General features: G+C 48.8%; 2 protein-coding genes across 4 annotated transcripts in view; both read left to right on the top strand.

Annotated features, from left to right (window-relative positions):
• LOC144178197 (alpha-tocopherol transfer protein-like) overlaps window positions 1-16,447 on the top strand; it is a 365,130-nt gene that overhangs the window by 59,227 nt on the left and 289,456 nt on the right. The window lies entirely within an intron of this gene.
• Window positions 1-16,447, top strand: part of LOC144178195 (uncharacterized) — a 132,858-nt gene that overhangs the window by 51,278 nt on the left and 65,133 nt on the right. Inside the window, exon 1 of one of the 2 annotated variants that reach the window (XM_077705838.1) lies at window positions 16,439-16,447. This exon is cut by the window's right edge and continues 493 nt beyond it. The exons of the other annotated variant lie outside the window; for it this stretch is intronic. The gene's annotated coding sequence lies outside the window, so the exon portion shown is untranslated. Of the gene's footprint in view, window positions 1-16,438 lie in introns of those variants that run through there. 2 annotated transcript variants of the gene reach the window in all.

The following is a 16,447-nucleotide window of genomic DNA, read 5'->3' as shown; positions in this document are numbered from 1 at the left end:
AGCCGCCGGCGCAGTTGGGAAACGCAGGTGCCGGCCGAGCGGGAAAGCATGGGAAAGCCCGTTCGGCCCTCCCTAAGCCGCCCGGGTTACCCCGTCGGAGGGCCTGCTCCGTTCATCAGTGTCATCATTGCGGGCCGAGAATCCCGGCTTTATTGGACACGAGAGATAGCGCTTTGTTCGGAGACGAAATGTTGTACGTCTTGCAACAGCGTTCTGTTCGCCTCAGGGAGTGCCGAGCTGTGTTCAGCCTTGCCAGCGGTGTGGCGCGTGCCGGCGCCGCAGCAAGGTTGACAGTTCGATGATACGGGCGGAGGAGTCGATGTCGTTTTATCCGCCTGCCAAGCCAGAGTGTCCCCGTGATTTTGGGTCGCGACTTTCTTCGGAAGTCCATAATTACGATCGACATTACGATCCCGCTTTCTGACCCCCGATGCCAACCCTCACGCCGCCGCCTCGCCATGCCCACGCCTCGGGCGAAATAAGACACTGAACAGAGACGACTGAAACTTTCGAACACCGCATGACCGCATCACGCGCAGAGGTATTGCGGCCGTGTCAAAGCAACACCGACTAGGCAGAGCAACGCCACCTAGACTGGAAAGAATTTCCTGTAGGTGGCGTTGGTTCAGAGCCGTCGGGACGGACGGAGAAAGAGAAGTGGGGGAGCGAGAGTCCCAAGCCGAAATTCGCCATATAATCGCCATGTCGCCATTTGTGATTTTCGGTCGCCACGGGCCTCTCAAAGTCGCCAATTTGGCGAAAAGTCGCCACCAGTGGCAACCCTGGCTGCCAGTCTGCCTAAGGGATCCGGTGACGTATCGTGCCAAGCTCAGCCAGAAGACCTGTCGGTTTGGCTGCAGGACCCATAGAGTTTCGTACTAATGTATACTAGAGGGAAATCTGTCGCTGCAGTCGCGGGCCGCCGAGGGCGGCGCTGTTGCGGAGCGACCACCTCGTTGCGGTTGAGCCGCTGCAGGTAGCGGAGCAGCAGTGACACCCGCGATCGAACCCATTTGATGGCGATGACATAATAATGTACAATGATCATGATACGGGTGCGCTATGTTCCAGGAGCCTGATCTTCTTTCTGTACAATTCGCAACAGGCGCCATTGCCGCTAGGGACGTTCCTCGCCTACTTGGCTTAGCTAGCCGTATGGCGTCTTTTTTTGTCTCGAAGCCAAAATCAACAAAAAAGGGTAACATTTTTTTCTTGTTCATCGTGCCTGATAATCACTACATAATCACTGACGAATTAATGTTTTTTGAAGATTCAATTTTATAAAAACAAAACAATTTTGATGAACCTTCTGCAGCAATACTGTTGCTTTTTCGCAGCCAGAGCCAACTTTTCAGCCTGTTAATAAGCCATGTCAAGGACAAGTGCAACGTGCCTGCCCGGTACATGCCGGAACGCTCTCCGAAGCGCTGCTCCCCCAGACAGTGGCGCCAGATTTCCCTCTGGTATATCTTAGTATAAAGCTCTATGGCGGGACCAGCCGCTCTTTCCACCTCGGCCAGGTGTGATCGCTGGTGCCCTTTCCCAGGTTGGCCATCGTCACTGTCATAAGCACTGAATGGGTGCCCCGGTGCAGGACCCGTGCCCCTGCCGAATCCATTCCTCTCCTTGTTATACCTCTCCACCAAGCATTGCGAGTCCCCATGCTTCCCTCACCGTCCCACGGATGCCACACCGTCACCTGTGTCGCGCTCCACACTGCATGTAAAGCAGACCCCAACTCTATTTATTCTTACCTACCAGACAACCCCCGGCGATGGCCGGGTGTGCCAATACACCAGCGCATCGAACACATACCGAGGAATCCGCCAAAACGCGTGAATTGGTCTCACACCTCGACTTGCCACATTAGCTGTTTAGAACAAGCACCGAAATTAGCGGGTTTACGTTGGTAAGCGCTACATATACGAGCGAAAACCAGTTTTATGCCCGAACGGCCTGCAAGATCATCAGGTAGAAAGAACCATTTCAACCTTTTTTTCCAAGTTTGGGGTTGCAATTTAAATAAGTTGAGCTTCTGTGCCATGGTCAGAATGTGTTCCCGAAATTTTGAGTCTCTAGATCCAGGTGTCTAATTTGAATATCTAGGGGCGACACCCAACGTTTTGCGCTGTGCGTTGATCTCTTAGCCTTTTTCACTTGGTTGCAGTGTAAGTTCGAAATTCCGCTCGCCAATTTGCAGGTTGTTGGGACAAAATCCTTAAATTTGTTTTCCAAGCATGTTTACGGGTAACACTGGAATGCAAAAATAAATTGGATATTGGCTAAATCTGCCGTAAATTGGAACGGACGGTAATGAGGAATGCATAATTTATCCCCAAATCAATATTCGTCCCATCGGTGTTGGTTAGGGAGAAGCCCTGCATGCAGAAACTGTGTTAGACATCTGTATCGTCTACATATTGTCACAGGACGTGGCGGACAATCCCCGTGCCCGTGGCGCCATGGCCCCCCACCAACAGCGATGCTGTGTGGAAGAAGCCGCGTGCGGTGCGCAGCCAGATCGGGCTCAGTTATGGCTGCATGTAAATAGTTCGTAGCATTATGTAAATATCTCGCTTCATCGCTACATGGTTCGTGCCATCGTCCGCCACCTTACAATATATCAGTAAAAACCAGTTCGGTATCTGGACAGGCCTGCGAGATTAGCAGAAATTTGAAAAATTTGGAAAACAGAATTCAGAACTTCCCAAAAATTCAGCCTTAGTGAGCCCCTACGCTATGGTATATAGTCCTCCAAAAATTTCGATCTCCGGGGCGAACAGTTCCACTTGGGCGTAGATCGATCGATCGATCGATCGATGGATCGATCACTCACTCACTCACTCACTCACTCACTCACTCACTCACTCACTCACTCACTCACTCACTCACTCACTCAATCAATCAATCAATCAATCAATCAATCAATCAATCAATCAATCAATCAATCAATCAATCAATCAATCAATCTTTATAGACAAATATTTCAATCAGAATTGAATCGCCTTTTGTCTGCTCTTTAATCCGTGCAGCGCGCCCCGGCCGGGAACTTGATTGCGCATTACTGGGCGGGGGCGGTTAGTAGCGAAGTTGGTGAGCAGTTACGCCAATCTCATGCACGCTCTTTTTGCTTCGCGCTTTGTGTATGGGAGGCGAAACTTTCAGATCGCTGTAGAGCATTATACAGCTCGACGCGGACACTCCTCTGGCGCACATAGAACACAAAAAACAGTTGTAGCTCGCGCCTGCGTCAAAAGCACCTGTGACCTGATCCCGTTTCATGACTCGTCTATGGGCGGTTGACTGGCGGGAACTGCGTGCACGGTTTTCCCGTCCTTCTTGCCAGCCTCGCAGACTTTTCACTCCACTTTCCTCTCCCCCTGTTTCCTCGTGCAGATAAGGATTGCGATTGCGATTACGCTTGTCTCTATTTCCCGCTGTTCTGGAGAGATGGGATCGCCCACTTGACGCGCCGGCAGAGATTGGTGAAGGGCGCTAAATAGGAAACGGCGCGTAAGATCTGCGCACGGTGAGCGAATGAGACGGAACAAAGGAAGGCCGCTGCACGCATTCAACTCGGCGCCATGTTTCCGTTAATTGACAACATCCTTCTTCATTGATCGAGCAGCCCGCCAGGCGCGTGCTGCTGCCAGGCGATCGAATAGGGCAGCGCGCCAATTGAGGACGCAATGAGCGCTGAGTTTTCATGAACGCCGAGCGAGCGAGGAGCCACGTGAAACGCCGCGGGCGATGCTGCGCACCTCTCTCCACAGCACCTTCCCGCGCGCGCCATTTATACGCAGCGCCCGCTTGTGACGCCATCCTGCAGTGACCATATAGTACTACATTTTATGGCCCGATTGTTTTGTCTACGCTGCTTCTTACGGCGGAAGGAGGCACCGCGCCGCTCTACCAGGTCGCGGGCGAGGTTGGCGGAGGACGTCTTGAGGGAATGAACACCCGAGTGGGTTTTTGCGTTAGTCATTCTACCCGCGCATCTCTTAAATAGCTCCCAACTTTTCCACCTCAAAGTTGTTTTGCGATGTGCCTTCCTCATTCATTTGCATTGGACGCGGAATCATATGCCAAGATTTTTTTCTTTTACTTTTTCAAGTACGCACGCGTGCCTGCTAATTTCTTGCTTAGCCGCAGTGACCATGATCAGTTGTTAGCCAGAGCGCCCTCTTCGCTACCCTGGTTGTCAACCAGAACCGGATCCAGAGTGACCCGTGGGCGCTTCGAAGGCGACGCCTGTTAGCATGGAGCATGGTCACAGTTAGAGGCGGGGACGACACACACTAGGCTTGATCAACGTTTATATAACATTGGGCTTGTTAGTGCCAAGCATGCGGGGCGACTTCTGGATCCACCACTGCCTTAACTGATTTATACGCTTGGCTATACTCTCTAAATCACCGAGTGCAGTTTTGAGGGACAGCATAATCTACAGCTGGTTGCTAGTTTGGTTCGAGGAAATAATTTGGGTAATGAATGGTTCCTTTCTCCTCCTACCGTTGCTTGTATCAGCGGGAGAAGAACAGTTACACGCACAAAAATCCTTGCAGAAACCACCAAAGATGAGTATCCAAGTAAACGAACAACTTCCTTTTCATGGGTTATCTGTGATAGTCTGGGGATTGCTGAAATAAAACGCACGTATAACCAGCGAGACAACAACGATATCCTACTTGAATGTTTTTTGGCCAGGCATGCCTGACTCTGTGGTGTAACGTTTTTTGACAAGTAAAAGCAAATACTTTGACGAGACAATCGCGAGGTCGCGTGAATGACAGCGATTTCTTTACAGCAAAGCTGTATACTTCTGCCCCGCACGGTTTCATTGCCGTGGGCAAAAACGATCTCCGTGGGCAAAACCTCCAAGGCACCAAGGCATAAGACGCCGAGCGCATGCGTCAGGCTGGGCAGGCCCCAGCATTTGCCGCCAGAGAAGCCGAGCGTAGTGTTATTAGATAAGGTATTAGAGTACCGCCACTGAAGCACGCAAGCCGGCAACAGCGGCCATTTCGTCATTCTTCAGTGTTGCGAGATGGCTGCATCTACTGCATAGCCGTTTACTTCGACCGGGTCGTTTGTTAACGACACTACCGAGGGTGCGGCAAAACGGCATCTTTGGACGGCATCTGCTGCTGAAATGCCGTTACACGCGTTATCTTTGGTTCGCATTCGGAGCGACGTCAGTCGCGCGCAGCCGCAGAGCAGGGAGGACTACGGTGCCTGGACGCATCCAGGCACCCTAGGGAGGACAAGCTAAGCCTACCATAGTTGACTAAAACGCATAAACAACAAAATGGCGGCGCCCATGTACCGTCGCAGTATAAACAAACGTCACGTAATGCGAACTGATTAATGATCACGGCGGCGGCACGGAACAATAGGAGAAAAGAGTGCCGATACGCTGTATTCTTATCTAGTGGCACTAGTCGAGCGCAAGCGACAAGCCCGCCGAGACGACGGGAAACATTTCATACCGTCCTCCATCGCCATTCGTAGTGGTTCACAACAGCATTGCTGCACATACACTTTTGCAGGGCAGAATGGTGTCCATATATATATATATATATATATTTTTCAAATCTGTGGTGAGTGGCACACAATGAGGGGAGGGGGGGATTTCCGAAAACTGTTCATTTTCTACAGCGGACAACGCAACGCAATTCTCCCTGGAGCAAAACGAACACTGCCAATGCTGCACACTTAGAGTTCATGCAATAGTTCCCCACCAGTGGGCACTGAACCACGTTACCTGACTTGCTCCTCTGAATTCTCCGGACGGTGTGACTCCGCTCTCTAGTGGTCCCTTCCCCTCGGCGCTCTCCCTCGTCTCTGAGTGACGTCATTCGGTCAGACGAAGACAGCTGCAGGCCACGCTAATCAAAAAACCTATCCGCTTTAAAATAAATTCTAGGACTGCTAAGTACTGCTCTGATGTAGTGAACGCGAAAGTGTTCTATTGCCGAAAGGATATGGGGCCCTTCTGCCCGCTCTTCGCCGCTCCCGATGCTCTTCAGCGCCGAATCGCCGTGGGTGACCACGTTCTGAAGCTGCTGTTGGGCCAGACAGTTCAGAGTGCATCGCCGTGGGCACCATACGATAAAAATTCCCCGCATTTCCCCGAGGGGAAGAATGTGAAAGTGCGAATGCACGAGTTGAATTTGCGCGGTTCGGTAATGTTCGCGAAAGAGATATCACACACACACGCAACTACAAAGAAAGAAAGATGCATTTATTCACAGACACCTATTTGTGTTGTCGTTGTACTTGATTGCTAGAGCGGATCTCAGCTTTGAAATTTCTTGTCAGTACTCCTTTAAGCGGGTGCATTAGCCCTTCTCACGCCCGATTCCTGGCCAATCCCCCACGTGGGTATGTGCCATGTCAGTGGCCAGGCAGCGCGCGCCCATCTCCCCCCGTTGCCAAGGAAGACGAGGAGATTCCTGGCCAATCCCCCACGTGGGTATGTGATGCGGACATCGCCGGTGGACGCAGGTTCAGGGTCGCTTAAGAAGTGCATTGCACTTAAAATTCGAAGTGCCCCGTTGGAGAAAAGCGTGCTCGTGTTATGTAGAGCTGTGACGTGGTGCCTGCAGTAGTGACACGTTCTCCGTACCGGCGTGTACGGCACGTGTCCGGAGGTGCGATTGGCTTCTTCCATAGTCATCGCCCCGCTTCCCTTGCGTCTCCTTATATCTCTCCTTCCCGATGGCTGAGGGGCTTGGTGAATCGCCTTTGTTGGCCCTGCTCATGCATACGTTATCAGCAGAAGCGTGCTCCGGTGCTCGCCTAACTTCCGTGACATCGCAATGCTCCAGTTACCCCTGTAGGGCTCAGCACATGTCTCCATACACATTTCTAAGCCGAAGGCCACAACGCATTCACTCGGTGTAACTGCAGTCAGTCCCAGCCACCGCGGCGTCGGGGATGCATGCCTCTCTAGCGTTCCGGAGGCCCGCGGTACGATTCCGAGGCCCAACGACACCTCTTGGCCACGACGTCGGATTTCATACCTGTGGAATCCCAGCAACAAATCTGGCTTTTAACAGACTAAGGCAGAGGACGAACGCGACTCAGCTGGTCCAGGCCTGTCTCCTGGTCTCCGACTTTCGTGCTGCCAATTTTACGCGACGAATCTCACCCATATCACTTAGCTTTCGATTCGCAAAAGAAACTTCGAGCCCTCAGTGGGTCTTTCATGGGGCATAAAGCTTCCGCATCTATACCAGTGCAGATTTTCTAGCTTCATTTATTAAACTGATAGCTGGATGCCAATAAATGAATCAATCAACTGAATTCGTTTATTGTCAGCAACATTGTTGTGATTACTTTAGGCAAGAAGTGGTTACCCTGTGAAAGTCAAATGAAAAATTTGGGGGTTTTATACCCACGCAAGGTAAACACGGGAGCTATGAGGTACGCCGTAGTGGAGGGCTGCGGATCAACTTTCGACCCCTTGGGCATCTTCAAAGTGGGCCAAAATCTCTACGCACGGGCGTTTTCGTTTTTTGCCTCCGTCAGGACAGCCGAATAGCTCGTAACAGTCGGAATAGCCCGACAGAATAGCCCGAGGGCAGCTATCCGAGACGTTTCACTTGCGAGTGTTTGCAATTTTTTCAATTCGAAAGCATTAGTTAACTATGCTGATTGAAAATCCGGCGTCCATGGCACACAAATATGGTTGTGTGAAAGGAGAATTTATTATAAATCGCATAGCATATCAGGGCGCAGCGACTATAGTGGTAACAGCGCTACCCTAAAGAAACAAAAAATTGCCCAATCAGTTTCCAAGCAATCCGGGCATTTAACACACTGTACAACAAATGAGGCGGTGGGACAAAGGGGGGGGGGGGGGGGTGAAGCAGACGTTCTACCAGGCCTTGAAGTAAACCAGAGAACGGTAGGACGTTTGGCCTTAGGCGCGCATGGAAAAACTACCAACGAAGCAGTTCAGGGAGATATGGGCTGGGCGTCGTTTGTTAGTTAGAGAAGCACAGAGTAAAATATGCTTTGAGATGAGGTTGAGGGCAATGGATCAACGAAGGTGGGCAGCTAAGGTTTTTAGGTACCTATACTTGAAAGGCGTGGACACGCAGTGGTTAAGAAAGACTAGAAGGCTAACGATGAAATACGGAAAGAACAGTGGAGAATCCAAAACAGCCAAAGTAACCAAAAAAGAGGCAAGGCAGATTGAAACGAATAAATGGAGGGAAGAAATGGAAGCTAAAACGTCGTTAGAGATGTACAGCTAGTCTGAGAAATTGAACATCAGAAAGGAAAATTTCTACGATAATTCCCAGGGCTGTGCTTTGCTTTTTGAGGCTAAAGCAGGTTCCCTGCGAACCAAGAGTTTTGTGGGGAAGTATTCACAAAATGATGGGTATGCGTGGTCTGCGGAAAAGAAACAGAAACTATGGGGCACATATATGTTAGAATGTGAGGATATCCATCCAAATCTACATGAAGGGAATATTGGGCTTCCAGAAGCCCTAGGATGTAAGGGTATCACAGAGGAAGTTAACTTCAAGGCTGTCGAGGGGACGAAAAGAAGATTAGAATGCTGGTGGACGAAAAACAGAGAGGGGAATATTGCCTAAGACAGTTACCACCTGTAACAGGGGAAAAAAGTATTTTGTGCCTAATAAGCTTTTGTGCCTGCCCTAAGCAGCGCTAGTATTAAACCAAGAGTGTAAAACATGAGTATATTGGTCCTTTTTGGTAAGATGACATGTCATCACCCCGCTACAAAGGGGAAACCAATAGCAATCAATCCCTCAGGCACATGAAATACGGCCGTGTTCTCAAAGGCTCGCAAGAGGCTTTTCTCTCGAAGGGCTCCAGGCGCGACGTTTTTACGGGTGCCTTTCCCGTCCGGGCTGCCCACGGAGTGTCGGGGGGTGACCTGTGCACGGCAGCTGCGCCGAGCTCAGTGGTGTCAACCAGCGCACTTGCTTTCCTTTACTTTCCCTGGAACCACAAAAACGTGTGATACGCACAGGGTGCGGCCTGCCACGGGATGCACATCGCACGAGCATGCGAATTACGCCATTAGCATTGGGCGAGTAGCAGAACATGTTACCGCTGAATGTCATCTTCGCTTGGCGACGCGTATGTGGGTGCCTGCTGAGTCAAGTCATAGTAACCGGAAGAAAAAAAAAGACACCAAAATCAAGGGGTGATGATAATAATGAGATGACACGTGCGCGTTCTGTAACTGGGCGTTCGTGTTTTCGCAATCACTATACATCATAAGAAGTGCTTTGGTGTCCTATTAATTTTTAACAGGACTACTTGGGTCTGTATGTATGTCTGTCTGTCTGTATGTCTGTCTGTGACTCAATTCAGCCAACCGGCCAAAGTGAAACTGATTCTGCGCAATAGTCTTATATACCAACAGCCAAATCTAAACGTCTAAGTCCGGTGGCGATCTTCATACTTGTCAAAATTGTTGAACAAGAACAAAACATTACGCAGATTTGAGGCAGAAAATTAACACGTAAGTGATATTTACACTGTTCCTTTATTCGAAAATTCATGGATTGTCGGTTTTTGCGATATAAAATGAAATACTACACCTACTGCAGAAAATATTCGCCTGTTGTTTCTCGTGCCACTATAGCTCCTGGCGGAATTTGAAGAAATCAAACGGCAACAGTAGACAGTCTTAGTATAGCGGAAAGCACCACTTTAGCGCACCCATAGCGTTAGCGGGCACGCTAACCATCGCGTAACGAGACGCTATCCTTCTGCGATTGCGGCCCGCAAACGTTAACGCCACAGCTAAAACGCTATACTAAAACTCGCTGGTAACGAAAGGTTCCACGTTCCGCTTGGAGTGCACGTGCAGTTGGGCATCGTGGACTATAAACATTGTAGTAGGGTGCCTCGAATCACGCGCGTCTCCGCCGTACGCCAGCGCTGGCATCGAGGCATTCACCGCCTGGAGCAGCGGAACGCGGTAAATTTAAATTGACTTGAGCAAACATCTAGCGTGTTATCTTGGGAGAACGAGGCGGGAGAGCAACAGCATGAGAGGTGAGCGGGAAAGCGAAGGAAAGCGTTTACATGGCAGTGGCGCCAGTCGACTATCGTCTTTCGTCGACATTTGCAGCGAAAGGAGTAGATACGCGGTCATTTTTGTGGTTGTCATTGACACTTGCGGTGTATGCACATAGGCATCCGATATTATTCATCGGGTTACACCTGTGTGTGTGACGCACGCGAGGAGCGATTGTCCGCCGTCTTTGGCGAGCGCCTGGAGGGCAGTCAACTGTTCCGTTGTTAAGACAGTACGTCCCCGGCGCATACGAATGCGAGACGAGACGTCCTCCTGCGGAACAACTGAAGGCTGTGCGGTGCCATGGCACTCTGGAATACATCGACGTCGTGCGCTGTAAAAACGGTTCTACTTCTGCCTGGGGTAGCTTGCGTGACACGGACGGCAAAGGAAAAAATAAACGGAATAAATTGTTGCGTGAAAAAATTAATCGGTGCATGACATGGCGTAAATAGGGACAATGTTAAGAAGAAAAAAAAGGAACAAGGAATCTGCTTTTGAACCGCTTTAGCCTCGTAAACATTTACATCTTGGTGTTCTTTTTTTTTCGCGCCAGAATATAGTGAGGGTTGCTCGTTTTCGGGTTTTATATATATTTTTTTTAAATATGGGAGCGGTGGTGAAAAATTGGGTGATATTTTCAAATATAATTGGAGAGAAATATTGTCTTTTTGTAAAACCATTCTGAAATACGGGTTTGTTCGGTTTAAATCTTCAGATCTACTAAGTAGTACACTCAGTTCATTTTATCAGTAGGTATCAAGAGCTTCTTAACTCTAACGCATTAAAACTGGTGTTTGTTTGAAGGTGGTGATCGGGGGGATATTAGGGTTTCCAGCAAATAATCTCCGGAATTTGGCGTTTGTTTGGAAATAGATCAGTAATGATGACAGTACAGAGCATTGAGAACTTCTAATAAATGGAACATTTTATTCACAAAAACCTGGTCATCCATTTTTTTACACATACATGTATACTTACGTTATTGCATGCGTGTGCAACATGTCGCTCTCCATTCGAGAGCAGCCCGATCGTTGAACGTATCTCAGCTGGGAGAAAGTTCTCTCGACACCACAGCTTGCACTAGCGAGGCAAAACAACTTCAGTGAAACATTTGCTAGCCTGGGGTACGACGTCGATGTATTCCAGAGTGCCATGGCACCTCGCAGCCTTCAGTTGTTCCGCAGGAGGACGTCTCGGCTCACATTCGTATGCGCCGGGGACGTACTGTCGAAACAGCGGAACAGTTGACTGCCCTGCAGGCGCTCGCCAAAGACGGCGGACAATCGCTCCTCGCGTGCGTTACACACACAGGTGTAACCCGATGAATAATATCGGATGCCTATGTGCATACACCGCAAGTGTCAATGAAAATCCACAAAAATGACCGCGTATCTGCTCCTTTCGTTGCAGATACGATCGTTGAACGTATCTCAGCTGGGAGAAAGTTCTCTCGACATCACAGCTTGCACTAGCGAGGCAAAACATTTGCTAGCCTGGGGTAGAGAGCGGCAGTGTCATGCCAATACTTAATGAGTTTGAAAGCTGTTCTTGTGGGGGGTTGCTTCCAGCAAGTACTGGTTGAGAACGGCGGACCGTCCGCACACGATTGTGCAGATCACAATCAATCAATCAATCAATCAATCAATCAATCAATCAATCAATCAATCAATCAATCAATCAATCAATCAATCAATCAATCAATCAATCAATCAATCAATCAATCAATCAATCAATCAATCAATCAATCAATCGTGTTTATTTATTGTGCTCAGGAACGGTCTTGAGGCCTTAGTACTGGCGCACAGAGGGAAACATGTTCAAACGATTGCAGGGCAAAGGAAGACAAGACACGTCAATATAAATGCAGCAGATAAAAGGGCATAACAAGTGAAACAGAACTTTGACAAGTATGTGGACGACATAAGAAAATAAAGAAGTAAAGCAACCTTTACACTGTGTATTATGAACAACGTATATGTAGAGAACACTACGACACATTGGATAATATAGACTAAACACACAATGAACGCAAGCAATGACAATCAATCAATCAATCAATCAATCAATCAATCATGTATATTTATTGTGCCCAGGAACAGCCGTGAGGCCTTGGTGCTGGTACACAGATGGATACAGGTGAAAAAAAAAGGAAAACAAAAAGTGAAAGGAAAAAGGAAAGAACACTCTGACAGCGTATAAAATAAAAGAGTAGAAAAAAAATAACTTTTAGAATATTACAAAGTATACCGTACAAACCACTACAAAACGTAGATAGCGTATACACTACATACAATAATAATAATACGTATACAATAATATACAATATACAATAATATACAAGCGTATACAATAATAATATAATAATAATAATAATAATAATAATAATAATAATAATAATAATCACCATCATCCTATCTACGCCCACTGCAGTTCAAGGCCTCTCCTATAGATCTCCAATTATGCTGGTCCTGTGCTAACTGCGACCAATTCATCCCCGCAAACGTCTTGATCTCATCGTCCATCTTTTTGCCGCCCCCTTCCAAGCTTGCCTTCTCTAGGGATCCACTCTGGTGCCCTTAATGACCAACAGTTATCTTGCCTTCACACTACGTGCCCTGCCCACACCTATTTCTTCTTAATTTCTACAATATGTCCTCAACACGCGTTTGTTCCCTGACCACCAACTCCGCTATCTTCTTGTCCCTTAATGTTACACCTATCATCTTCCGTTCCATTGATGGCTGAGTCGTCCTCAACTTAAGTTGAACCCTTTTAGTGAGCCTCCAAGTTTCTGCCCCGTGGGTGAGTACCGGTAAGATGCAGCTGTCATACACATTCTTCTTCAGGGACAATGGTAGGCTGCCATTCATTATCTGAGAATGTCTGCCGAATGCCCTCCACCTCATTCTGATCCTTCTAATTATCTCTGCCTCATGGTTGGGATCCAGGGTCACTACTTGGCCTATGTTGACATATTCGCTTACCACTTCTACTGCTTCGCCACCTATCTCAAACCGCTGTGCTCTCACAAGGCTATTGAACATTATTTTCTGCATATTAATTTTCAGGCCCACGGTTCTACTCTGTTTGTCCAGCGCGGTGAGCATGCTTTGCAATTCGTCTCCCGAGTTACTTAGCAAGACAACGTCGTCAGCAAATCTGAGGTTACTGAGGTATTCTCCATTAACCCTTACACCCACCTGTTCCCCATCCAATGTTCTGAATGCGTCTTGTAAAAATGCTGCGAATAGCATTGGAGAGACTGTGTGTCTCCTTGTCTGACGCCCTTCCTTGTAGGTATTTTGCAGATCGCTACTTCGTAAATGTCCGTTCGGGGAGAAATCAGGCTTAACCTTATTCGGGTGAAACGTGTTCGGGGTGCGAAAACAGGGTAAAATCTGCTTTTACCCTGTAACGAACAACCCCAAATATAGTATGCATCTACAACATGATGGCTGTAACCGGCAAGGCGTAACAGTACCAAGAGCTCTCTCGACGTTTTTGCTTGTTTGATTTAACGCAAGCGGCAATTTTATGTCGAGCGCTGATCATGCGCCGCGGCTCCGGTGTACGTGGCCTTCGCTTGTAGGCAGGGCAGCCCTGCTTGCGGAGTCGTCAGTCTGAGCCTATAGGGTTCGTCCTGGTTGGCCGAGTTAGAAAGGCGCTAGAAAACGTCACCATACGGACAGTGTCGTGGCCATTCGCATCGCCGGGACAAGACGGTGGGCGTAATCAGTCAGCCTGTATATCGTTACCCATCAATCGTTGCACGTAATGGTACTGTTTTATACAGTGGTACCTGATAGTTCCGTCACAGAGAAAGAAAAGCGGTTTTTCGCAATGGTCCCGTTTCCGGTGTAAACCGGATGGCGGCGTAAAACGTTACTACGACAGATCCATTTGAAAGGATGTAGCACACCACTGACGTAATTAAGTGAAATGCTTGAAATTCTGGCAGAGAGTGGGCTCAAGCAGCTATTATTATTATTCGCAGACGGTGATTCCGCTGTATTCCGCGCTCAGATCGAATCATTTATCCAGCCCGATGTAAGTTCAGCGTATAACCGTTTTCATGCGTATCAGGATTGATATTGAATACTACCCCGACTGGCGTACGCACAGGTGGGGGCGAAAGAAGTGGTAATTAACGAGGTGTGTAAGTTTGCCTATCATCACACAAAAAGTGCTGAATATTATTTTTGTGACCGCGTATCTACTCCTTTCGCTGCAAATGTCGACTAAAGACGATAGTCGACTGGCGCCCCTGGCGTGTAAACGCCTCCCTTCTCTTTCCCGCCCACCTCTTATGCTGTTCCTCTCCCGTCTCGTTCCTCCCAAGATAGCACGCTAGAGCTTTGCTCAAGTCAATTTAAATTTACCGCGTTCCGCTGCTCCAGGCGGTGAATGCCTCGATGCCAGCCCTGCCGTACGGCGGAGACGCGCGTGATTCGAGGCACCCTACTACAATGTTTATAGAACCACGATGCCCAGCTCCACGTGCATTCCAAGCGGAACGTGGAACCTCTCTAGTGGAACCTTTCGTTACCAGCGAGTTTTAGTAGAGAGTTTTAGCTAACCGTGTTCGACGGTCCGCTCCGGTATCGGCGGCACACTCGCGCAACCGGAGCCAATGCCGTTCGCTGCCAAGCGCGCCACGCATGCGCAATAGCGCTCCCGCTTGCTATCAGAGCGGAGCGGACCGTGAAAAACGGTCAGCTAAAACTCTCTATTATAGCGTTTTAGCTGTGGCGTTAACGTTTGCGGGCCGCAATTCCAAACGGGTAGCGTCTCGTTACGCGACGGTTAGCGTGCCCGCTAACGCAAAGGGAGCGCGCTAAAGAGGTGCTTTCCGCTATACTAAAACTGTCTACTGTTGCCGTTTGATTTCTTCAAATTCCGCCAGGAGCTATAGTGGCACGAGAAACAACGGTCGAATATTTTCTGCAGTAGTTGTAGTATGTCATTTGATATCGCAAAAACCGAGCATCCATGAATTTTTAAATAAAGGAACAGTGTAAATATCACTTATGTGTTAATTTTCTGCCTCAAATCTGCGTAATGTTTTGTTCTTGTTCAACAATGTTGACAACTATGAAGATCGCCACCAGACTTGGCTGTTGGTATATAAGACTATTGCGCAGAATCAGTTTCACTTTGGCCGGTTGGTTGAATCGAGTCACAGACAGACATACAGACAGACCAAAATTTATGCGTTTGTAGCCAAATTTATGTATCCCAAGAAAGGCTATCGTTTTTAAATGTACTGATGATTATTTTTGTCGCAAGTTACACACTAAGCGTAATCGGCGTCGATATCTGTTCTCAGTATATGACGACCAGCCATATTTGGCGCCCTTAAGGGAAACAAAAATGAACAAACAATCGGACGATCGTGTAGAGAACGCTGACGCCATCTCGAAGTTTTTTTTAAATTTCTAATTGTGCATCAATTCCCTGTTTAGACCTCTTTGTTCCTTCCTCGTTTCTTGTTTTTGTTACTTTTTTCCTTCTTTTGCGTTCTCAGTCTCCATTCGTGAGGGGTCCGCTCCTCGTACCTATCCGCAACAGCGTCTCAGCAGAACGACACGTCGCGGACTCGATCGGCTGCCGACTGGGGCGCGGTGACGCCACCGCGAAAGGGAAGGGGGAAGCTGAATACGCTGATGTCCGTCTGCGAAATTTCAGAACTGCGTCGATAAGCCGAATCACTTGAGCTTTCAAACTGCCGTCCCGCCTTTATTTATGATTGTTATAGCTTTTCTTAGAGGGAGGGGTGAGTGAAAGTGAAAATTGATTGATTGATTGTAGGGTTTAACGCGCCGACGCAACGCAGGCGATGAGGCGCGCCGTAGTGGAGGGCTCCGGATTAATTTTGACCGCCTGGGGATCTTTAACGTGCGCCGAAATCTCGTATACACGGGCGTTTTTGCTTTTCGCCTCCATCAGAAAAGCGGCCGCCGCGGCCGGGAATCGAACCCGCGACCTCGTGCTCAGCAGCGCAACGCCTTAGCCACTGAGCCACCGCGGCGGGTGAGTGAAAGTGGAAAGGAGCCGACGGAGTTTGACATCGGCGGGGAGATGCACAGCTGTGGATAGGGACAGTTTTGTAGATTTTTGCATCGAATTGCGCGGGGAATTCGCGTAACGAAATCGAAAGCAGGGCTCGACCTGCGCGCTAATGGGAAACAACTCCCCCGTGGCCGCTCAAGCGGAATGGCTCCAAAAGAACGCGGCCTAACCTTCGCAACAACAGCGCAGTTACGCGCGGCTGTGGCTCGGATCCCGTTCCGTCTTCCATCACGCTCTCTTCTGTTCAGAAGACAGCTTCCGCGTGACGCCAGCGCATGGCGGCGTGCGCGGTTCGCCGCACTACAC

This window comes from Haemaphysalis longicornis, unplaced genomic scaffold, assembly GCF_048455015.1.
Source record: "Haemaphysalis longicornis isolate Haplotype H1 unplaced genomic scaffold, Haemaphysalis longicornis Haplotype H1 scaffold_4, whole genome shotgun sequence".
Taxonomy (NCBI): domain Eukaryota; kingdom Metazoa; phylum Arthropoda; class Arachnida; order Ixodida; family Ixodidae; genus Haemaphysalis; species Haemaphysalis longicornis.
Note: the sequence above shows the minus strand (reverse complement) of the source record. Positions and strands in the feature narration are given on the sequence as shown.